Below are 24760 nucleotides of genomic sequence, written 5' to 3' on the forward strand. Positions count from 1 at the left end.
GGAAGTGTCCTTTGTTTCCCTTCCCAGACATTTATAGCACAGCCAATAATAATTCCCAAACCACCCCCAAATCATCCCACAGAGAAAACTTGGTGTTCCTTACAACTAGCCAGATATATTAGGTACCCGGGTAGGGAACATAGCGATTACATAAGTTAATGGTATTCAAATATATAAGTTTAAGGAGGAAGCAGTCACAGAAAAAGTTTGCATTTGCATGTGAAGGGTTCCAATCTGATCTGGAGAGTCATCACTACCCTTGGGCTCTGGGATGCACACGCGTTTGAAATCAGAGCATTCGCTGGAGCAGTGGAATATTACAGGGAAAGTGGCTATTCCCTTTAAAGGCACCATTTTCTTCTCTCATTTTTCACAAGGACCCGAACACACCTGAACACACCAAAGCACTGTACTTTGATTTCAGGTTATCTGATGGCATGCCTACCTTTACCTACGTGTGAATAAGAGGAGCAAGACAGGCCTCAAGAAAAGCCTGATTTCACTCCATTTACAAAGTGAGAACAAAAAGACATTTTCTGCAAGTGCAAAATTTGTTTTTGTCTATTTACAGGATGTGATTTGAAAGGACACTAATTAAAACCTAATGGGAGTATTACATAAAACCAGAATCACAACAATGCTCAAAAATTTCCCATGGCTGGGGGAAAAAGAATTGGTCAAATTCTAGAGAAAATAGGTGAGATCTTGCTCTGTAGGAAACACAGGATACATTTTTAAATAACGGTAAAGAAAGGAAATTTACTGCCCCCTCCTGGTTCTGCAAAACCAAGTTCTATTATACTTAATGCTGAATAAAGTAATTATGTAGGAGTCAACACTGAACAAAGCTTAGTTCCTCTCTCTTAGCTGAGAGGACAAGGCTGATTTGCAATTCTGAAAGGATAACAAAAGGGCCAGTGTTATTATTTAATATGAAAAATAGATTTCTTGGTTTCTCTCAAGTGTTTATCATTGGATATAGGGAACAATATCAAACTGAATTACCAACTATCATCTATGATAAATCAAATGAAGAACACCACTGCAAAGAGGCAAGCTGTGTGTACTACCTGATACTTGAATAGAATACACAACCACATAAAAAAGCTTAAATGATAGAATTTCCAACACATGTGGCTCATTTACATAAGGAAGAGAGAGAAATACACTCTGGCTGTGGAGTTTCAGATCTGATGACTAAACTGTGCTCTTACGTGTTGACTTTGTGGTTAATACCCACTTATCCCAAATTGCTAAGTGGACATCTCACCTGCCTTCAGCCAAGAGCCCATGTGGGACTTTTCTAGAGGCCTCGTGGCTGCTTTTCCCTTGGAAACAAAGATCAAACCTAGTGCTGCATTCCAGGTCGGTAAAGCTAAGACCCAAAGGGCAGTCAGAAACACCAGGCAAAGTCTAGGGGTGAGACTCAGCACGAGGTACCAAAAGGTCTCTCTATTCAATTGGAAAAAAAAAAGTATCTTTACCTTGGACACAGCACAGTTCTGTATATTATTAATTGTTTAAAAAATGAAAATTTTCCTTAAAAATATTTATAAAGGTACACAATAAAATAAAAATAAAGACCACAATATAAAACAGTAATCAAGGTATCCCCCACTGCTATTCACTTCCCCAGAGGAAACCAGTTAATTTTGTATACAGAACCTTCCAGAAATGCTATGTATATGCAAACACACATAATCACACTAATATTAATTTATTCTACTCAAATACGAATCTACTGTGTAACATTTTGCCCTTCATAATTTCATCAATAATGTATCTTTGAAATCAGTCCATAGTAATACCTCTAAATCTTTCTTTTTTCCACAGTTGCATAATACTCCATTTTATGACCTATATATTTTCAATTCACATAACCACTTTCTACAGTAGGTGCCTATATTATGTCACTGTCCAGATGAAAAACGTGAGGTAACAGCTTGCTCTAAGTCACATAATACTTAGTAGGAGAGCCAGGATTTAAACTTTTATTCCCTTTCTCTTATCCATTCACTGTCTTAGTCTATTTGGGTTGCTGTAACCCAAAATACCATAAGTTGAGGTATACAAATAGTTGAGGTATACATCATTTATTCATCTCAGTTCTGGAGGCTGGAAAGTCCAAGGGGAAAGTGCTAGCACATCTTGTGTTGGGTGAGGGTTTCCAGACAGTCGTCTTCTCCTCATACCTCAAAGGCTGGCAGAGGCTAGGGAGCTCTTCAGGGTCTTTTTAATAAAGGCACCAATCCCATTCACGAGATCTCCATCCTCATAATGTAATCACTTCTCACAGTCCCAGATCCTTATCACATTGGGGATTGAATTTCCACATACGAATTTGAGGGGAGACAGAAACATTTGTGTCATAGCACCTACCATATTATACTGCCTTCCCAAATATTAGTTCTTGCTATTATTGTAATTTTCATATTAGCATCAAAAGCAAGATGAATGGATTGTGAAAATATTGACGTCAATATCACCTCTAGAGAGGGTGATGGTCTGTCCTTCTCCAAAGCCTTGGTGTGTCTCAGATCCTTTCCACTTCACTCTGATGGGAGCCACTTAGGGGTGACTAATCAAGTGTCAAACATGAGAGCTTGAGGCACACCTGAATTGCCTAGAAGCAGAGGGCCCCCTTTTCCCCAGCTACAAACGTGTGTTATAGCCCCCAGTGGTCAGACCCACCACAGATGTCAGTGCACCAAAGCTGCATTTGGATTTCTTACTGATGAATATTACAGCCTACATACCCATCTGGCCACTGAGATAAATAATGTAGAAATGAAGATATGCCTACATAGTTCATGCAGTATTGATGAACGGGGCCCTTCATTCAGGCTGCTCTCACAAATCATGTAATTATGGGCTGTGCAACTCTAAGAGAGAAACAGCATTTTAGCCATGTTTAAATGGATATAGTTTGGATACTTTCAAGTGTGCAAGAAACTCAAAGCCCCCTCAATTATTCTAAACAAATCTGTGGATTCTCATAAATACCAGACAAATGCAGTACTGACTACACAAGACTATTTTTGTAGGCAAAATGCCATGTTTTTACCTACATGGTAAGAATGTCAACAATGGCATATGCCAATTTCATCAGGAAGGTATGGATGGAAAAGAAAGGAATGTTGCCAGCTGCTCTACAAATGACATATTTCCTAATGAGAGAGCCAAGAATACATCACAAAACGCCCCACACCCATTAGCACAGCTATTATAAAAAGAAAGGAAAATAACAAGTGTTGGTGAAGATGGGAGAAATTAGAAACTGTGTACATTGTAGGTGGCAATGTAAAATGGTGCAGTTTCTGTGGAACGCAATATGGAGGTTTTTCAAAAAATAAAGAATAGGGTGAGCGTATGATCCAGCAATTCCACTTTTGTGTGTATACCCACAAAAATAAAAAGCAAGGTCTAGAAGAGGTATTTGCACACCCATGTTCATAGCAACATTACCCATAATAGACAAAAGGTAGGCGCACCCTAAGTGTCCATCTACAGGGGGATGAATAGGCAAAATGTGGTCTATACATACAATGGAATATTATTTGACCTTAAAAAAGAGGAACTTCTGCAACATGTTACCACATTGAGGATAGTATGCTAAGTAAAACAAGGCAGTCATGAAAGGACAAATACTACACAACTTCACTGAGTTATTCAGAGGCATCACTCATGGAAACAGAAAGTAGAATGGTGGTTACCAGGGGCTGGGGAAGAGGAAATAGAGAGTTATTTTTAATGAGTATATATTTTCAGTTTTGCAAGATGAAACAATTCTATGGATTGGTTACATAATAATGTAAATATACTTAACATACTGAACTGTATACTTTTAAATGGCTAGGGCAATACATTTTATGTTATGTGTATTTTACCAGAATTAAAACTTTTGAAAAAAAAATTAAAACAATTACAGAAAGTAGAGACTGGGTAGCCCATGCAGGAAACATCATATTGTTTATCAGGCACTGACTTTGCCTAACACTCAGCCAAGAGATTTATATTCATGACCTCATTTTAACCCTAATGATACTTATGATAAACAGTCATTCATAGGCTTCACCCCATAATCTATTGGATCTATCTGTGACTCGGAAACCACTTGGTGGCACCTTGTTAGGAAAAAGAGGTCAGATCTTGGAAAGAGAGCTACGTAGTGAATCATGGTTTTGCTGCCCATGAGTGTTGTAGCCTTTAGTAAGACCCTTCATTCTTCAGGAGTACCTACTTCAGACTCTAAGAAGAATAAGTGAAAAGTAACACAGTCATGAATGAAACCCAAGTTTCCTGCCATTTGTATGGGTTCCCTCATGACCTGACCTCACCTGTCTCTCTAACTCATTCCCACACATTTGTTCTCACCCACTGGACGCCGGCAGTACTGGCATGACTTCTGTTTCTTCACCATACCAAGCTCTTCCCAGGCTCAGGGACTTAGCCTTTGCTCTCCTTCCTGCCTGGAATGCCCTTTTTAAAACTATCCTTGGCTGGCTCCTCCTCTACCCATAGGTCTCCATTCCAATGCTCCCTTCTCCAGAGGGCTTCACTTTGAAACTGAAGTTCTAAAGACAGGTCTCTCTTACCACCAACTATCACCAGCATCAATCACTCTTTTAACACATCACCCTCCAGGTTCCCCCCTGTCACTTATCAAAACCTGCAGTTACCTTGTTCAAATATCAGCTTACTTCTTTACCATCCATCTCTTGCGCTAAAATACACACTTTGTCAGGACAGATCAGTACCATTCACCGCTCCATTCCCAACACTTGGAATAGTGCCTTAATACCTGCCGATGGAAAGGACCAATAAATAAATATTAGCTGTCGTTATAATTTTATATGGTTATTTTGTACTGATAAGTTAATAGAAGTAAATGATTGAGAAGTCTTGGCAAGGAAATACAACCAGCTGGGTGAAAGCAAGTTACTTGCTTTGAAAGAAGACAAAGACATGAATCCTCATGCCTTCCACTCCAGGACCCTCCTGGGCAGAAGCCACTCTCCCTCTGGGTGCGTCAAGGGAATGTTTGAAAAACCCAGTCTTTTCTTTGGGCCCAGTGACAGATTCACAGCCCCCAAAGCTCATAGTAATGACACATCCCTGGCCCAGCAGCATCATCAATAACCAAACAAGTGGCTTATCACTTGTCAGCTCTGAACACACTTGCTGAGCTAACAGAGTCGATCAAGATGTGACTTGTAAAAATCACTATATTCCTGGGTAAAAAATCACTCCATGTCTCAGGCTCACAGGCTATCTTAATCCATCTGGATACTGTGCACAGTGTTCATTTGCTAAATCTCTGCCTATGAACTTCTGAGTTTGGCATTTTTAAATGTGACATAATGAATGCCAAAAAATGTGTCATGTGCATCCACCCTCCTGCCCGCAAATATAATATGCTCTAGTAAAATGGACTCTGCTGGAGGGTGCCCAGGTCAGTATTTCATTGTGAGCTACTTTATAGACAAAGATATGGGAGGGGGGATTTGATTTATCACAAAACTGAAAAGTTTAGGGCTTCAGGCTCAATTAAATGCAGGTGCTGGTATACAAATGATTTCAGAAATGAATACCTTTTTAACATTTTGTTTTGTGTTTAGACTGATTTTCCCCACTGTTTCAGTCCATTCAAGCTGCTATAACTAATTACCCTAGACTGGGTGGCTTATAGAACTAACATTTGTTTTTCACAATTCTGAAGGCTGGGAAGTCCAAGATCAAAGCACCAGTAGAACCGATGTTAGGGAGAATCTACCTCTTGGTTTGCACATGGCCATTTTATTGCTGTATCCTTTTATGCTAGACAGGGTAAGATGGAAAGGAGAGAAGAGAGAGGATGAGAGACAGAAGAGACAGAAAGGAGAAGAGGCAAGAAGAGTACAGGAAAAAGAAAAATCTTCTTTCTCTTTTCATAAGGGCACTAATCCCACTCATGAGGGCTCCACCCTCATGACCTAATCACTGTGCCCCATCTTCTAATACCATCACATTGGGGGTTATGGCTTCTTCAACATAGGAAAAGGGGGTGGGAACAGTCTATGACACCCATTTACTACAACATAGCCATCAGATAACCCACGTCTATATCCTATTAGGTTTGTAACTTGAAGAAAAAGGAGTATTTTTTCCAGAAACAAGTCTCATTGGATGAAGCAGGTCACATGCCCATTGGTGAACTAATCGCCATGTTCAGAGGAATAAAAAAGGCTGATGGGACAAGTCTGAGTCATGTGCATATACCTGGAGTTAGAGGGAGTTGTCAGCCCTGTCAGAATGACAGGGACTGGGATAGCAGGCAGGGAAGGTACAGGTACTCAAACAATTCTGAGACAGGTCCCCTTCCCAGAAGATGGAAGAGTGAGCGCTGGTCAGATAAACATGCAAGCAAACAAACAAACAGACAGATTTAGTAGCAAAAATGGGAATGTGAAAATATAATTGGTGAAAATGTGAGAAACACAGTGAAACAAAATAAAAAACAAAATGAAAAAAATCTCTTTAATGGCACTTCCAATCTTCCAGTTGATATGTATATTCAGATGTAGTAAAAAAGAGAGAGGAAGGGAGGTTAACCATAGAAATATCAAGAAGATTGCAACTGAGTTGAGGGTTGACACAGGAAGAGAGATTTGCCCTGGTAAGCAGTCTAGGCAGAGGAGAAGTATGTACAAAGGGAATTTTTTGCATCATTTCTAACAGCAATGCTATGAAGACGGTATTATTGTAACTTCTGCTCTGGAAGTGAAGAAACCTGCTCAGGATCACTCTTTGTGTGTTGATGCAGGCTCATGGGTCCACCGCATTGTGGATGAGTCACATGGACTACCAAGTCCTGTGGAGGAAAAGGGACAGCATGGCCTTTTTTTTTGTACTTATTTATTTATTTTTATTTTATTTTTTAAATTTTATTTTAATTGTTGTTCAAATATAGTTTTCTGTCTTTTACTCCCATCCCAGCTATCTACTCTCAAGAGGAGAAAAAGCCTTGGTCCTCGCCGTGACAGGCCTTTATTTCTTTTCTGGGCACATTACATGATGGTCCTCATTTACTATGCACAGGTTTGCTTTAGGTGGTTACCTCATACAGAAAACAAAGGAGATGATATCACTAATCACATCACAGAAGAAGGGTATTTGCAAATGAAAAGAGAAAAGTGGTTGAACTGGTTACACTAGTCCCTGGAAGGTTTAGCATGGATTTTAGGAAGTTACTTTGCAGTAAATATTTGCTGCCTTAATTCAGGGTGAGGGAATTTTAGCAAAAGCAAATCGCATAGCAGTCTAGGTACAATGCAGGCCTGATTCCCCATGGGAGAACCTATCCGTGGGCATGGGTCCTGTGCATTGGACCTTGCTTTCCACTGGGAGCTGGGCCCACGCCATGCAGAATGGTCTCCTACAGTGTATGATTTGCCTCGGGCCAATCTAACCCCCCAAACTCATCTTTTCACCAGGACCACCTCATATAATTGAGCAGGGTGAGCTCACACAAGTGTAGTGGCTCCATTCACACAGGTTGTGAGGTTAGTGGTGCCCCCTAGAGTTGGGAAGTAGTAATGTGGCCAACTGCACACGCAGGTTCATTAACCCTTGAACCAAGGGGAGAGGTGCAGTATACTTCAGTAGTAGGCAGTAACTTCATTCCAAAGGACCTCCATACTCAACTAAGTTTGCCAGACAGTACTAGTTAATGTTCCCACAAAACACCATTTTATTTTCTGATTTTGTGTAGCCTACAAGAAGTTAAAATGGATTCTGCCATGCAATTCACTTCATTCCAACTTTCAGGATAAAAGCCACTTAGAAATAACAAACCAGGCATTATGGAGGCAGGTTAGCAGCTGCATCTTAAAGAAATGGGTTTTCCAAGTGTCTTGTCTGGGTGACAGATAAAGCCAAAAAGGAAAAGTCGCTAGAGAAACCAAGCTCAGCCAGTCTGGGATTTTAGCTCTTAAGACTCCTTGGGAGTTTTTGCGACAGAAGCAATGAAGTTCTGACAGAGAATAAATTGGTTGGGACACAAAGCTCCTTATAGATTACAACCTCCTTCCTTGCCAATTACAAACTTGGCCATCACTTGTTTATTAACCTGATGGCTTGCTACATTAAAGAACATCACATATTTATAACGCACTGAGATAAAGTTGTACTGTTCAAAATCACTAACCCCATCTGTCCTTCCTCACCCTGGCCCCACACTCTAAAGTACTTTTGAAGATAATTCAATGGAACAGTACTATTTAAAAAGTTTAAAACTTTCTCTTGCATTGCCTCAGGGAAAGTTTCCCTGTTATGTGTGTGTATGTGGAGGGGGGATGGGGGCAGGAGTGAGTGATAGGGTTTGGCCCCTTAAATTCATTCTGAAGAGTGTTGGTTAAAACTTTTACATATGGAAATGTTGTGGCTCAGTCCTAAGTGGCTCTCCTCACTGCAACCCCCACTCCCCACTGCCACACTCAGACTTCAGAAGAAGGAGCAAAGCTAGTATTAAATGCAGACTCTTCTCCACTTACCCTGACCCTTGTAATTCTGACATTCCTGACCACCTCACCCATCTTTAAAGCTTAACTACCATCTCCACAAAGATGTCTGCACATCTGGATTCTTTGGCTCCACCCTGTCTCCACTCCTGGCTCCCCCATTTCCATCTGCCTTCCAGATACCTTTGTCTGCAGCCACCGGATTCCCAAAGGCAACCTCTCCAGGATGCAGACTCGCTATTCTAGGAAACCAGCTGGCTTCTCCAGGTGAGTTGCACTGTTTTGAAATGAGATGGAGAAAGGCAAAATTGAAAGCGAGCATGAGACTAGTGAGTGGCATATTGTACAGTTCAGCTTCAAGGGTATTTGTCATGGACTAACATGGAAAACGAAGGTGGAGAGAAGTGAACACAGTTTCAGAAACCCTTAGGAAATATTTTGATGGCAGTGCCTATCAGAGTGCCTACCCCCAGGCAGCAGTCTAACAAAAATTTTCCTAATAAGCAAATGTAAGAATGGATTATTGAATTATATTATTCTGCCATGGAAGGCATTGGGCTGAGGCTTAGGTGTTCAGCTAAGTGGGGTGTTTGGAGATCCTGCCCTGGGTCCCTGGGTAGGGGTAATACCATTATCTGAGATGGAGAAGACTGGGTGAAGAGGGATGAGAAGAATGGCCAGCAAGGCCCATCATCTGCTCTCCATTCCTTGGGGAAGAGTACTCCCTGGCCCATGAGACAAACTAAGCCCATCCATTTTCTCATTGAGTTTGTTTTTGTTAGAACTATGGGGGAAGATATCTCTCATTCCTTGGAGCCACAAACTTAAGAGCCACATAGGCATGGGGTTGACAAGGGCCATTTTCCTATTGTCTACTTGTCCACATAAGAGCAAGGAGGGCTTACCCATGGAGATGTACCTGAAGGCAGCATTTGGGTTTCTACATTCAGCCATACTTGAAACAAATGGTCTTTTCTTGCTGCAGCTAACTAGAATCTACTTTCCCTCTCTTTCAACCGGGAATATCCTGATAACGTATGAGCCAGATTCACACTATCCAGTATGGTAGCCCTCACCACGCCAGGTAGCTATGGTGCCTGGGATACTGCTGGTCCCCACAGAGAAGTGCTGTGCGTGTAACAGGACCAATGGATTTCAAAGGATTCCTATGGAAACAGGAAGGCAACATATCTCCTCAATGTTGACATAGATGACATTCCAAAAGGATAATACTTTAGATGCACTGAATTAAGTAAAATATATTATTGAAGTAATTTCACCTGTTTCTTTTTTTTAATGTGGCTACTAGAAAAAACTAAAATGACATATGCAGGTTACACCATGTTCTATTAGACAGTGCTATTACAGATAAGAATTGGGGTTTTGAGAATTTGAACCCTAGTCAGTCCTACTCAAAACTCACAATACTTTTGCTGTGGTTGCCTCCCCCTACACCCTACTATTAGGAAAATCACCTCTTGTAACACTGTGCCATCTCTCAAAGGGCGAGCAGCATATTTCAGACCAGTAGGTTGCCTGTATCTCATTTCACGTTGAGCACAGGTGGCTGTACCTTCTGCCAACTCACAAAATTGCCAAGTGATTCACCTTAAAGGGCCCCTTAGAACAGCCATCCATCTGGCCAGTAGCCGCAGGCCATTCCCTCTCCAGCTTCCCTTGACTCTCAGCTGTGTACCATCCAGCATTCTGATCTGGCTTGTGAGCTCCCTGCCTCAGAGACATTTGCTGCACCATCTCCAGGGCTGAGCGAGCTTAGAGAGAGAGAATCAAACCCACACTTAAGATACCAAGGAACTATTCCACTGAAACCCACAACACTATAATTACCATAAACCCTTCAGCACCACTGGCTCTGAGAGGTAAAAGAAATTAAATCAATGGGCAGAGATCGAATCAGGAGCAATTTTATGGGAAATTCATGTAAATGCACAATCTTACACTGGAAATGAGTTTTAAGATTAATACCCTTCACAAATGAAAAGGTACAAAGAAGCATGTAGAGAATGTGCTGTAGCAACAATAGGTCCGCCCTTCTCTTTATGAGCTTCCAGCTACATTGTATGAAGAACTCATGAAGCTTAACACTCTCAGTACTTTGTTTTTTGGTTAAACCCTGTAATGCAAATTCTTCAAGAGAACAACAAGTGATGCATACTTGAAATTTATTTTTAAATCAAGAGCAAAATGAAACCCTTTAATTAATCTCAGAGAATTTAGCTCTTTCCCTTACAGATCTGTCTTTTGCGCAGTTAGATGTTTAAAATAATTGCAACCGCTGGTGTGAAACTACAGCCGTAATTCAAGTGGGTTTATACTTGTGCAACTTTTTAAAAACAGGCCCTAAAACATTCATCTGTTGAACCAATTTACCGGCTTTCAATGGAACATCTTTAAGATACTTTCTGCTACATTTATATGGCATAAGCTATATTATTTTAATAATCCGTGCTTCAGATCTGTGGTGATGAGGGAATTATCGCTCACCTGGGGAGATAGTGTAATTAGAAAAGAGGCACAGTCTGGAAATAAAAATGATTTTTAAAACCACTTGCTGAAATTAACCAGCCACCGCTACCAGGATGCTACGATGTTGGCTTTAGTTGTTGGGGAAGCATTGGAGTGAGGAGCCGAGAAGAGGGAAACCAAGCAAACTTCTGTTGCCTGAAATAATTACAGTTTCTTCCCCGTCATTTTTCAAGGCTCACAGGGAGCGAGGCTGCGCACCCATCCAGGGCAGACAAATGAACACGTTTCCCACAGCCAGTCCAGGGGGGTTGCCTGAGTTGAGCTAATGTGCTGGGGCAAGACGATGGGAGCAGGTGTAATTATACTAATGATTTATTGAATGTTTGATTAATTGGAAATTAAGTGAATGCATAGTGGCAGAATTGTCATAGCAAATTGCTCAGCTGTTGGCTTAAAAGGTGTTTTATTTCCCTCCAGTAAAGCAATTAAGAGCATCTCAAATCATTGGGGGAAAATATTGGCATGAAATTGTCCAACACCGGGGTGGGAGGAACATTGCAGAAACATCTTCATGGCCCCTCCTTGGGTGGTGTCTGAAGAAAGAAACATTTTTCACAAAGCTATTAGCTACAAAAAATGTATCATTTTAGAAGTTAACTCTCACCTCATTTTTTTCTTAAGACTTTATGCATTTATTTTTAGAAAGAGGGGAAGGGCGGGAGAAGGGGAGGGAGAGAAACACCAACTAAGCCACACTGGTCAGGGGAATGCCATCTCATTAAAGAAAAGAGATGGAGAGTAAGAAAATAGATTATGGGCTCAAGGTGGTGGGTTTTGCTTGTGGGGGTGTGTCTGTTTGTAACCACCCTCCGGGCCTCTGCTGGCCCACCCAGTGACTTTGTGCACAGCGGAAAGCGGTGGTGGCTCCTTTGGCAGCACTCAGCACCAAGAGGGCAGGGCTTAGTGGGAGAAGACGGGCTTGACCTTCAGCCGCAACCTGCCTGCTCCATCCGCCAGGTGTCCCTGGGCAGAAAAGAAACACAAAACTTCACTGCAGCCTTTCCTACAACCCATGCAGGAGGAAACCAAGATGAGGAATAGTAAACGGCCTTCCGCCTGGACCTAGGGTTTTGAGCTTGTACCTCGTGTGATCCTCAAGAGTTTGAACTGATTATTATTCCTAGATTTTATCCATTTCCTCCATCCTCCCCTCATCCCCTCTCTTAGACTCACACAGCCAAGAGTTACAAGTTCAATGTTTCTGTGTGGTGCCTTGAGCTTAGGGAAGTAAAAGGCTGATGCAAATTGAATACATAAATAAGAATTTAATAAACTTTCTCATTTTGTCTCCTATATCATCACTAAAGTTGTATAACCTGGAATTAAAAGTGTACTTCAAAGCAGAAAGGGGGTAGGGATGGTCTTACATGTGTCTTGCAGGTTTGTAAATACATGCGATTTTTGGAGAGAGCAATTCACCTAAGCTGGTTTGAAACCTTAAAATATGCATATGTGGTGACCTCTGGCTCTTCTACAAATTAGTTCTAAGAACATATTAGATATACACAAAGATGTATATGTAAGGATGTTCACTGTGGTGATATTTAAATAGCAAAACAAAATAAAACAAAGATGGAAAACTATTTAGATCTTCAATATCATTTTATGGAGTATAGTTTAAAAAAATGGTTGTCAGCGCTCTTGTCTTGTAATTAAGGGAAACAATAGTAATTTCCCTGAATAACATTTTTACATTTTAACAAAAACTTTAATACAGGGATGTTCATTGTGTGCTACCAAGAGGGAGAAAAAAAATATATATATTGTCTCAGCTTAATTCTCAGAGCACAGACCAGCGGGTACTAAACTTCAGAGGAAGAAATTTTAGGAAAACCTAGTGCAGACTTGGTTCAAAATCTGTTGCTGAGATCAGACACTATGTTAACAAAATAGTATGCATGCACAATCCTAGTTGTGCAAACAGATATCACATCTGTATAAATAGCTCTATGTGAACATACATGTGTGTGTAATATGGAAAGATATCATATCAAAATAATAATGCTTACCTCTCAGTTGAAGGATGACTAATGATTGGTATTTCTTTCTGCTTTATGCTTTTTTCTTTTTGTAAAAATAACACAACAAAGTTATTTTGTTTTTGTTTTCTGTGACTATTCAGGTTGCCCATCTAGTGCTTTATTGTAATAAAGAAGGGTGCCCTGGGACACATCTAGCGCTTTATTGTAACAAAGAAGGGTGCCCTGGGACACAAGGGGGAAATAGATGTCTTTGCTAGGGTGACTGTGGTCACCTATTATTACAGGTACAGGCAAGAGGACAACTCCCAGATATTTCTAAGAGCCTGTCAACTCTGGCCATACATCTTTTAAGACTGAAACTCTGCTATCCAGACTATCAGGGGAAAAAGGCTACAATGTAGCAATTATAACAACCCAGCCAATTAAAGAAGTCTCAAATGTGTAACAGTGTTGCCCTTCAAAAAGGTCTGGGTTGGCAAGACCAGAAAAAAAGTACAAGTCTATTAGATTAGTGGCACATCCCAGCATCTAGAAACAGGTAAATCTGTTTTGTTCCCATGCGCAGAAAGATACAATTAACACGGCTGCAAAGTAAGTGATACTGCCTCATTACCAGCCATCATGCTGTCCTGCAGGGGCCCCCATCCAAAGCTGAGAAGGGAGGTTACTAATTATCATGCCAAATTAAGCCTTGATTATTCCCCGAGAGACACCTGTTAATTGGGCTGCTACATTACATAACAGTTCTGCACATTAATAATTGAGTTGCAACGACTTGATTTTCTCCTTGGAAATGTGATTTATTTTTTACTCTCCTCATTTCAAGTTGCCCCTGTCTTCAAAACTGGGCTGTGGAATCCCAGGCAAGTTGCTATAGTTGTGAAATGAAGGAGAGGAATCCAGGTCTCACCAACTCACAAGAGCAGCAAGAAGATATGCAGCACAAACCCTGGCACAACAAAGTGTATTGGGTCAGCCATCAGGGCCAAGCACCTGGTTTTAATGAGTGGTCAGTGCCTGTCCACCAAACTCATGTTAAGCCTCTTCATTTCTCGTTTATGAGACATACTGCATCATGGTGTTTTTATTGCTATTGTTTTGAGCACTTCCTCACTTTCTTGAACTATAAGCTGTTTAGTACCAGGTTCATCTTGCATATTTCACGCCCTGTCCTAAAGCAGCCATTTCTCCAAGGAGCCCTTGTTTCCTTGATTGGCTAATGGTGTTAGAAACCAAGATCTGGGTGCTAGGTATGCTCATTGTTGCTGGGCTATCATTGCTGCTAGTTCCTCTTAGTTGACAGAACAAGAAGAAATGAGTGAATATCTATCCATATATATATATATATATATATATACATATATATATATATAGTACATATATATATGTACACTATTTCTATATTTAACCATCTGTGTCTATACAAAGCTAAATATGACTTCATGTCAATGTCCAACTTTCAGTCATTACAATATGGGTCATTCCTTATTCTTCCATTGCTTATTTATAACCTCTCAGCTCAAACAGGGAGAAGCTTTGCTCAGAATGTTCTTAGTAACCTCTCTGGAGCTTCACTCTCCTTAGGTGAGTGCCAACCCATTTGTACATTTAAATGGACTTTGGAACTGTGTAGCAATGACTGGGCTTGGATCACCATGCTCATCTCACAGAAGCATTGGCTGTGAAGGCACTGCCAAGAACCTCTAAGACCACAGGGTCATACTGCTTCCTCATTACTGACCATAAGGCTGGTTGGTTCATCTGGTTGGAGCATTAAACACACACACACACACACACACACACACACACACACACATCACTCCAAGTTTCCAGATGAAGGTTAAAAAACATAGTCATGTGGGAGTGGCTTGCCAAATAAAGAACCTGGCACAATTCTGATTAGTGAGAACTGGTATTTCTTTTTAAAAACTAAAACCCAGAAACAGCTAAAGGAGCAAAGAAACTGAAGGCAAAACAAACCCAAAAATGCAGCCAAGAAAACATGATGGAAAGCACAAAAAGGTTGAGAAAGGAACACAACCAAATTAAATGAAGCTACAGTTCTTGGGAAGGTTCTCAGAGACCAGATGGCAAAAGGAGTGATTTATCCCTTTGCATATTTCTGCAATACTGAATGTTCCAAAATAATATATGGATTTGGGATAAATACAGAGGCAGTAGGCAGCCTCTCTCCCTCCTTCCCTCCCTCCCTCCTTCCCTCCCTCCCTTATCCCCGCACCGCCACCCCTTGGCTCCAGCTACGTGGAATGGAAAGCAGCCATATTACACATGGTCTGGTGTGCCTGCCTCCAGCAGTGTCCAGACCCAAGAGGGCTGTAGCATACCGAGGCAGCTGCAGTGGCCTCAGGGTTTGCTACTCAGCCTGCTGTGAACAGGGGGAACCTGAGCCCAGCTAGAGCCTGTGGGCAGAGATGGGAAGCAGGAGCAGATTCAGGCTTTTACAACTCCCTCAACTGTGTTTGTCTGGGACTGGCTGGAGGGGTGTCTCTTAACTCTGAGACATTGTATTTACAAGTGGATGTGTGCAAGAGGCAGCACTGCATCACCGACTGTCTATGTTCAATTCTGCCACTTATTAGCTGCAAATCTTGGGCAGGTATTTAACTTCCAGGTGACTCCATTGCCTAACCCACAACATGGGATGATAATAATAATACCTGCACCATTGGGTTAGTGGGGTTAAATAAATTAACAATTTAGAGAAGTAAGGGTAAAGCCTGGCATTATAGGTTTCTTCAGTGTGAAGGGGCTCTACAAGGAGGAGGAAGCTGATGGAAGTCAGAGGAGAAAGACAGACAGACAGGGCGGGCTCACATTGAAGGTGGGCAATAGAGTCTTGCAAAGCTCCCTGTGCTGGAGGGGGAAGCCAAGCACCTGTTGTGCGAGATAGCTATAGACTGCTGTAGCCTCACGTGTGACAGAGGATACCAGTCTTGTCAAAGGACAGAGGTGACAGACATCACAGTCAAACACTTGAACTTGGAGTTGAACAGATGTGGATTTGTTTGCTGGTTCCTTACCCCTTGATCTGTTTAGATTTGCATTTTCTTATCTAGAAATGGGATTTAAAGATACCACCTGCTTTGATCTCAAAGAGATATCTATGTCTTCATATTCATTGTGGCATTATTCACAATAACCAAGATATGAAACAACCAACTTCTCTCAACAGATGAATAGATAAAAGGTGGGAGATTATGTTATATATTGAATGTAATTATGTATGGAATATTACAGATATAAGATTGTCTATGTCATATATAATCTTATATACATTATATAATTTTATATATTATTCATCATCTTATATCATATTTAGATGTATATTTATTTGTTTATATATTTTAATACATTTATATGTATATACATATATTATATATAAACTATTACAGAACATTTTTGGCCATGAGAAAGAAGGAAATCCTGCCATTTACAACTAGGACGAAACAAACTTGAGGGAAGTATGCCAAGTGAGGTAAGCCAGGAAGAGAAAGACAAATACTGTAGGATATCACTTACAAGTTGAATGTAAGAAAGCTGAACCAAGGAAAACAGAATGGAATGAGGTGATGAGGGTAGCCTTTGATAGGGGGAGGGAGAACTGGGGAGATATTGATCCAAGGGTGCAAGCTTCCAGGTATAAGATTAACAATTGTGAGGATCTAATGCACAGAGTGGCTATTATAGCTAATAACCCCATATTATACACTTGAACATTGCTAGGAGAGTAAATCTTAAGTGTTCTCACCACAAAGAAAATGTAATTATGACCGAATGAAGGTGTTAGCTAATTCCATGTTGGTAATCATTCTGCAATATATGAAAGCTGTACAAGTTGTACACCTTAACTGACACCATGTCACATGTCAATTGTACTGCAATGAAGCTGGGAAAGTTTTTGAATAATAGTACCTGCTTATAAACTGATGCTTATAGCCATGTTATTCACAGTTGCTAAAAGGTGCCAACAACTCAGATGCCCAAGGACAGAAAAATTAAAAAAAAAATTTCTATATACATCCAATGGAGTATTATTCAGCCTGATAAAGGAAGGAAATTTCTGACACCGGCTACAGCATGGACAAACCTCAAAGACATTATGGTCTGTGAAATAATTCAGCCACAGAAAGATAGTGTATGATTCCACTTAAAAGAGATACCGTATGTTGTTAGTATTCTTCTTATATAAGTAGTCAAATTCAGAGACTGGAAGTAGAATGGTTGCTGGCAGGGGCTTGGGGAGGAAGGGAGAAATGTAATTAGTGTTTAATGGTATGGGGTTTTTATTTGGAAAGAAAAAATATCTGGGAAGAATGGTGGTAATGGTCACACAACAATATGAGTGTAGTTAATGTCAATGAACCATACACTTGGAAATGGTTAACATGGTAAATTTTATGTTATGTATGTTTAGCACAATAAAAATAATTTAAAAAATTAGAGGCTCAGAGAAAAAGACAAAGAGAGAGAGAGCAGTATCTGCTGTATAACCTTAAATAAAAGGATCATCAGGCAATGATTCCCTCCAGCCACTGGCTGAGCATCTTAAATGTGTGATCTGGTTTAATGCCCCCCCACAACTCCATGGGCATAGGGATGGTTGTCCTCCCTGCATGGAGCGAGTGACACAGAGATGCACCAGGACCAGCTGCCCAGGTGTAGGGAGTGAGGTCAGCAGGGAACCATGCTGCCAGCTCCTTCAGGGTCTGCCACAGCTACAGGGAGCCTCCTTGCTCAAGGTCACACATTTCTGTCATTTAATGACTGAGAGGAGTAGGGGATAAAGGCCCAGATAGTTCTGCCCAATGCAGAAAACCGCTGATGGAATGATATTCACTCTGAGCTCCCCAGTGACTTTGCCATGTTCACATCACGGTCTCACCTCTCCTTCTACCCAAATCTGCTTCCTACTTCTTTCTCTCCCAGGTATGAATCCCTAAAAAGCACCTTAAACCCCAAGTGCCTTTTGTGCATCTGCTTCTGAAGAACCCAACCAGCAAGAATAATTAGGTAGTCCAAAAATTGGACTAGTTTAAGGGGAAAAGAGGATATTTAGAGTGTTAAAAATATATTTAAATAAAGTCCTCACTGCAGAGCTAGGTTCATCATACATGCTCAATGTTGTTAATAATTACTTTTAATGAATTATTAAGATATTGTGTAGAAAATGTGGTGAATGTAATACTAAATGAAAATGTGAATTTCAGGACGGTCTTGTCTTACTAAGTGACTAACTTTAGAAATCCACTTATGACCTTTTTGATGGCTGTACCCATTTTTCATTTCAATGAGCCTTGGGTTCATCTACTGAGAGGAAGGCCTGAGACAGGTTGATAATGAGCTATGGAGCTCTTCCAACATTCCCCAACCAAACAGAAAAATTGAGTAAGTCCCCAGCTCTGGCTCTGATCACCAAACAAGTCACTCTGGGGAAAGTGCTTCCATGATTCCCAGGTCCCTGCCTAGTTTGTTCAGGGCTGCTAGGGCTGGGGAGGGAGAGTTATCTAATGAGAGAGAAGTTTTAGGTTTCTCTTGCCAATCCTAAGAGAAGGAAGTGATACCCTAAAAACAATTATGAAGCTAGTTCACTCCATGTACCAGAGCAAATTATGTCTTGACTCAATAACTCAGAACAATTTGTACCTGTCCAGCAATTCAACATTGTCCTTGAGCTCAAATTAAAGAACCTGTGGCAGAATGGCTACACTTAGTGCGTGGACCACTCATTTGGCACTTATCTATGGCCAACTATGATGAGTTTCCCTTTGCTGTGCCTGTAAGTGTTCGTATATTTAAGTTGTACTTTCCCAACTTGATCATAAACTCCTTCAGGGCAAGGGCCATGTCTGATAGTTCATTTTATATCCCATGGTATCAACTCAAAGCCAAGTTCATAATGAGCGAGGGGCAAAGACTGACTGACAGCTGGGTACTCATGCCAAAGAGAACACCCTGCCCATTGTCTAGTTAAAAGAGCCCATTTGTCAGCTATGACATATCGCTCACTTGGTGTTTGTTCCCTGAGTGCTTGACCAGTCAGATGCACAGGCCCCCCACACGTTACGTAATGTGCTGAAGTCAGCTCAGTTAATGTTGCCAAATGGCTTGGCTTTTAAAGCCAGTTTTCTCCAGAAAAGACAAGCAGCACAGTCTTCACTCTCTGAAAAGTCTTTGCTTCTACACTTATAAAAAAGAAAAGAAAAAATCTTATATACCATGACTGTTACTGAGAATCTTATTTTAGCAGCTGGTCCTCACAGCAATATTTTTCATATTGGTGTTATTTATTAATTCTCTCTCTAAAGGGCACATTCTGCTTGACAAAACTGTCACAGTCATCAGAAACCGGCCCCGGAGCTCAGCCTTGCCCAGCTGATGTCACGTGTATGTAACCAGTCACTGCTTGATAGAAGGAGCCTAGAAGTGCCCGTGCAGTTTAGCTGGAGGCGATGGGAAAGGATCACTTCTACCAACCTCCATGTGGGAGGAAAGACACACCAGGAGGACACAGACCACAAGTATTTCTGAGGTGTGGACTCTGGACAAGCAAGGGAGACAGGCTGGCTTTGGGCCACAGCGCTCGCTCCTGCCTCTTGGTCCAGTGTGCACCTTGGCTAGAGGTGATGAGCTCTGGACTCAGTCTTGGGTTTACAGCAATTTGGAAAGAAGTAACAGAAGGAGGATAACAACTGGGGGCTGGGGGGAACAAACCTGAATGCAATGAACTTGAAAAGAATGCAAGGCCAAGGCCCACCAGAACAGTAGTTGGTCTTCTGTCTAGCATACTGATAACAGTGTTTTGAAAATGGACATGACAGGGGCGCCTGAATGTGCTTTTGAAATGCGTTGAGGATGCTGCTACTAATGGTGATGCTGGCTGCCTGCTCATGGTAATTATCACTCACCTGCCCATTCTAATCCATAGATAACAATAGAGTATCCACTTTTGAGTACTAAGAACTATGTCAGACTTGCTACCTTTAATCGCACAGAATTTTCACAATCGTCACCTCATGCTCTAGAATGTACATACAGCATAGACATGGATTATGCTTCTTTTGTGGGTAAAAGAAAAAAATGTCTCCCGAGGTCATGCAACCCTGAAAGTGGCAGGGCTGGGATTCATTTTCCGAGTATAAGATCTAAATTTTTCACCATTGCATAATGCTTGGAAAGTCAGATCATGAAAGTGGACAACAGGGCCGAACAGAGCTGTGTGATCTGAGAATGCCTGGAGGACAGCAGATGGGAGATGCTGAAAATAGCTTGGGATAATATGATTCAAATCAAAAAGGGGTGGGACCCCCACATCTGCATTGGTGAATAACAGCTGGAGAAGTGCCATGTTAGACCCTATAGAACCCCAGCAAATATTAATTGATGATGATGACTTCAGAGGAGCAAACAAAAATTTGAAGAGACAAAAGAAAGAGTGAAGTACACACGGGGAAAGATAGGGGGCAGCCAGGGGAGTTGATTTGGGTTAGAGCTGCCACAAAGACTTCACAGGAATACACTTACTCAAGCATTTCAAGTTTTCTGTATCTGACACATCCATTCTTCTCTCAAAAAGTTACACTTGAGGATTAATGTAGGTTTTCGCACATTCTTGGATATCTTAGAGAAATGAACTGGCTTCGATGTAGGGATAGATGTCCCCACACTCTTTGCTTAGTCCTCATGCTGTGTCCTTTCACCTAGTGATATTTACTTGAGCCAACTGGCAAATTGGAGCATGTGAGAAAATAAAAATTTAAGAGAGTTAGAAGAATGTAAGTAGATTTCTGGCTTCCTTCTCCTAATTCATCAGTAACAAAATGCATATTTTATGACCTCCAAAGAGCTGAAATAACTCAAAATTCAAAGACATCATGATGTGGGACAAGAAACAATTCTAGTTAGTTCAATTACTGAGGAAGGTGATCAATCAGGACATAGTTATTGAGTACCTATCCTGGGCCAATTGACTCTCTGGTTGGTTCCTTAATCAGAATAGAATGGATATAAATAATAGGATTTTGGTCTTTGGGCTACATCCTGCACTTGGAATTGCTTTTCTGGTATCAATCTGGCACCCCTAGAGTTGGCTGAAGACGGGTCATGTAGGGACATCTTCCAATACCAAGATTGGGTCTTCTGTTAGACATCTGTTGTTTGGTTTATCGGTCATTTTTGTCTCTTCCTGCTGTTGACAACACTGTGGTTTGGGGAGAGATCATCCCAAACTCCATTTGTTAAAGATGGTCCACCCCTTTCTTTAGCTCCAAGGTAAACAAAGGACCTTGGCTATGTGTTTCAACATATTCCACCCACCCATCACAATAACTAGTTCAGAGGTAAGCTGCTAGAGTGTGAATGAGTCCAGTGGCTACACAAAGGACACTGGACTTATAATAAGGAGATGCTAGATTCTGGACAATAAGGAGTTTATGGGTTCTTCTCTCCCTGCAGTTGATTATCCCTGGCTTTGTCATATGAACCACATAATTCTTTTTTATGCTTAAGCTAGTTTGAGTTAGGTTTCTGTCACTTGCACCCAAAAGACTCCTGATTGGTAGAATATGTAATATGAATTTCTTTGGCAAGTGCAATGAGCAATATCAAAGGCCATGGGTAAAGTGTATAGAAAAGGACCGAAGATATGGCAAAATTAAGAACATGGCATGTGGCTGCAGCTCCCGCTCTACTGACCAGTGTTATCACCACCAAAGTAGTAGCCTGATGCATCTAGTAAATGCCTTAATATAGATATGAATGATAAATTAAGTATTCATTTTAATTATAATGAGTTAAAAGCACAATGTATGTAACCATATAGTTCATATAAATACATGTTATATAAATTTTTCCACATGTGTAATATATGTATGTGTATATATCTTTATTACCTGGAGGAAAATCTGAAGGGAAAGGAATCAAGAATCTTGCATTGTCCAAGCAATAGTTTGAAATGCCCAAGCTTTCCTTTATGGAAGTTTTTAGATGCAGTCACTTTTGATTTAGTACAGAATTATAATCAACTAGAGGGTATAGGCATTTTAAGCTGCTGGAGTTTATTTTAAGAGTTTTGCAAGACAGCAATCTCCATTTCTTAAACATGTGCTTTAGTAAGACAAAACACTGCTTCTCTGCAGAGCACTTCCTTAAAGAAAATCAATGTAAATGTTATTCTACCTCTCACCTCTTTTTCCCTATAAAACTAAACACTCCAAAACATGGCACAGCAAACTCTATTTCTAAAGATTTTATAAGTTAAACAATCCCAGGAAGTTACATGAAAAAAAATCCCCTTTGAGATATGAAAGTGTTCATATTGAAACAAGATTGAAGAGATAGCAGAAGGGAATACAGTACAATATTTGATGAAGAGAAGTAATTATCATTTATGAATGAGGAAGCTCAATGTTTTCCTAAATTACTCAAATTAAACCTCAAATAAATATTTGAAGTTCTCCATATAATTCAGCTACAATGAAAAATTGAATCTCATTACCTTTGGATTTACATCAACCTTAATTTCAAAGATTATAGTTATTACAGAAAGGATGAAAAAGCATTTTTCAGTAGGAAGAAAATGAATTGAAGTTTCAGTATAAAAGAATACTCATTGCATATTATAAAGAATGTATCATTCTAAAACTTTCTTCCAAAGAAAATATTTAAGAAAAACTCATGGATATTTCCCTTAGCTCAGAGATTAAAATGTGTGATATACATATCAGTTGTTTAAAGAAATTATCATTATGAGTATATAATGGTGGTATATATAGATATTGCATACCTCACTTTTAGCTGATCTATTATATAAACCAGAAGTTATTATTCACTTTACAAAATAATTCCCTACTCTACGAAAATATTCAGAATAGTATTTCAATTAATAATGAGTTCCCCAGTGTATTCTACCTGTAATTCAAGTCAATTTTCAGTTTTTTCTGTACAATATTGCCCCAAGCAAGGTAAACCTCTTTGTCAGTGCATGTGCACACAGGGTCAAACACCAGATCGCTGTGTGTACTCTGGACATCTCTCTTAAAGCTCATTCACTGTGATTAGCAAAATAATAGTCGACTGATCACCATTTTCAGCATAGCCATTCTCCTCTCATTGCTTCACAGCCATATGGAGATGTTCACCAGAAAGCCCCCTTAGATTTCAAGCAGGGAAAACAAACACAAGGAAAAAAACCAGGCCATCACAACAAAGATGAAAAGACACGTTATTTATTTTTGGTATTAGATGGAGCAGACTCACAATTGTTAAACTACATTTTGCAAAGTAAGTGATGGTTCCTCATTCATTTAACAAATATTTATTGAGCACCAACTGCGTGACAGACACTATGCCAGGCTTCTACCAAGATATTCTCCCTGAAAACAGGAAAAAAATACAAGACTGCAAGAGAAAACACATTTAGAGCACACACCATTCTATAGCCCAATCTTGGAGACTCATAATAGGTGTGCTAATCTCTTAAGGGCTCTGAGAAATTTTGCAGTAAAAAAACATATCTAACCCAATAGTTATCAAACACATTTAATTGTGCCACTTGATTTTTTTTTCTTTTTAATATACTTATTAACATCCACTGCGGCAAGGGTTTTCTAAAATATCAGTCATCTAAAACGTATATGTATGTATTTAAATCATTTTTTATGTTCAATTACAATTGACATACAACATTATATTAGTTCCAGATGTACACCCTGGTGATTAGCATTACATAACTTAAGTGATCATCATGATAAATCGCATGCCCGTGTGACACCATACGTCATTACAGCATTACCGCATTACTGACTATATTCCCTGTGTTGTACTTTATATCCCCGTGACTGTTCCAGCAGGCTCATCAAGAGCCTTCCTGATTTAATACCAAATCTTTTCATGCAACATTTTTGAATGCCTACATATTGTTTTTATTTTTTTTAATTTTCTTTTCAACGAAGACTTCTACCTGAGCGACAACCATGGTTTTATTTGTGAAGCATATATTCCTCCAACTTCTGGCAGTAATTCTTTGGTCCTACTCCTCAGGAATGCCCCCTTTCCCATCCTGCCTTGTGGTTCCCAGGGCCCCAGGGGTTGGGATATAGAACAGATCTGTCCAATTAGTGTGTCAATCAGAGTGATTGACACAGGGGAAAACCCATGTCCCAAGTTGGTCAAATGAGAGGCAACTCCAGAACTTCATTTTTATAACTGCTAGCAGTGTAGTTGGTGGGAGGATACAATGGAGCTCTGGCTCCTGGTATTATGTGGAAGAACAACAGCAATTACAAAGCCAACACAGAGAAAAACAGAAACAAGAAATGGTGTGAGGCTCTGTGGGTTAATCTGTCTCAGTTAGTAAAGATGCCCTTGATAAACAAAATATCTACAGGAACAACTTTAAAGGGATATAACTAAAATACAGGGTCCAACACAAATAATGGTCCTTTCCTATTGCAAAATATTTTGCTACAAAATCATAAGCATGCAACTGTGTAACATAATAATATCACACTCAAGCACACCTTATGACATTTAAGGGAAATACTCAAATTAAAACTATAAATTATTGCCCTACCAACCACACTCAAGCAGGCCTTACTTCTGTACTTTGGAATTTCCATGGGCTAGGTTTTCTTTAATAACACTTCCCATTTGTGTCCAAAATAAATTATGCATGTTTAGCCTAGAGAAGCCAGTCACCTCATCTCTCTATAATGG

The 24760-nt window shown here is 40.3% G+C and overlaps 1 protein-coding gene and 1 long non-coding RNA gene across 4 annotated transcripts in view; both read right to left on the reverse strand.

The window, feature by feature from the left end:
- RBFOX1 (RNA binding fox-1 homolog 1) overlaps positions 1 to 24760 on the reverse strand; it is a 1508648-nt gene that overhangs the window by 877898 nt on the left and 605990 nt on the right. The gene's annotated exons all lie outside the window — the stretch shown is intronic.
- Positions 9779 to 14381, reverse strand: LOC118499257. The gene is made up of 2 exons (XR_004901782.1): positions 13215 to 14381; positions 9779 to 13176 (listed from the first exon to the last, which is right to left on the reverse strand). It is a non-coding gene; the product is annotated as an uncharacterized LOC118499257 (long non-coding RNA).

Source organism: Phyllostomus discolor, chromosome 3, assembly GCF_004126475.2.
Source record: "Phyllostomus discolor isolate MPI-MPIP mPhyDis1 chromosome 3, mPhyDis1.pri.v3, whole genome shotgun sequence".
In the NCBI taxonomy this organism is placed as follows: domain Eukaryota; kingdom Metazoa; phylum Chordata; class Mammalia; order Chiroptera; family Phyllostomidae; genus Phyllostomus; species Phyllostomus discolor.